At 62.4% G+C, this 809-nt stretch overlaps 1 protein-coding gene across 1 annotated transcript in view; it reads right to left on the reverse strand.

Annotated features, from left to right (window-relative positions):
* The window catches only part of SYVN1 (synoviolin 1), a 6,337-nt gene extending 6,158 nt beyond the window's left edge, over positions 1-179 (reverse strand). Inside the window, exon 1 of the mRNA XM_008058050.2 lies at positions 71-179. The gene's annotated coding sequence lies outside the window, so the exon portion shown is untranslated. The remainder of the gene's footprint in view (positions 1-70) is intronic.
* Between the last annotated feature and the right edge of the window lie 630 nt (positions 180-809).

Here is an 809-nt window from a genome sequence, read left to right on the forward strand (position 1 = left end):
CGGAGACCGCAACGGGGAGGTCCGGGTCCGGACCCCAGCCGCAGCCCGGGCCCGACCTTGCCCCACTCACCAGGACCCCAGCGCCGCGAACACGCTCGATGCCCGCGACTGCGGTGGCCGCTCCGGTTAACAACACTCCCCACCCCCTGCGAACCGGAACTTCGGGGGTAAGACACCTCACTTCCGGCGGCGCGGGGCGCGGCGTGGACCGTACCAAACGCGCCAGTCCCTCGCCGCCACCGCGCCCTCGGTAGCGCCGGAAACGGTAGTCTCGCCACCGTATCTGGGATTCTGCCCCCGGGGAAGGGCTGAACAAGAGATGCGAGAAGTGGTCGGGACGGAGTAGGGCAACGGGGGGGAGTTGGAGCCCCCCTACGCATGAGTGACAGATGGTATGGTCCTCGCCGCCGAGTGGACTCAACCTGGTGGAGGACTCCGGCTCTCCCAGCCGCTGGAAGGCGGGGCATCGTGCGGGCCGTACCACTCGGAGGGGGGAGTCGTGCAAGAGACGGATTTTACAGGCCTGAAGGAACTGGAATGCCTTAGAGTCTCATTCTAGGGATATCCGCAACAGTCTGACGACGAAGGTACTCTCTGGAAGAGCTCAGTGCGGAAAACAAAAATTTGTCTCCGCCATGATCACCCCCCCAAGTTGTGTGGGAGTGAGTTTGGTCCCGTGGCTACCGCCGATTGGCTGCTATAAAGTTACGCGGACCAATAAGAAAAGGAAGGATATTTGATGGCCAATAGAAAACGAGAAGCAGGTGAGTGGTTGCTAGGGGCGGAAGGCTGCGTTGCCTAGAACTGGG

This window comes from Carlito syrichta, unplaced genomic scaffold (assembly GCF_000164805.1).
Source record: "Carlito syrichta isolate Samal-C Ts95f unplaced genomic scaffold, Tarsius_syrichta-2.0.1 Scaffold303190, whole genome shotgun sequence".
Classification (NCBI taxonomy): Eukaryota; Metazoa; Chordata; class Mammalia; order Primates; family Tarsiidae; genus Carlito; species Carlito syrichta.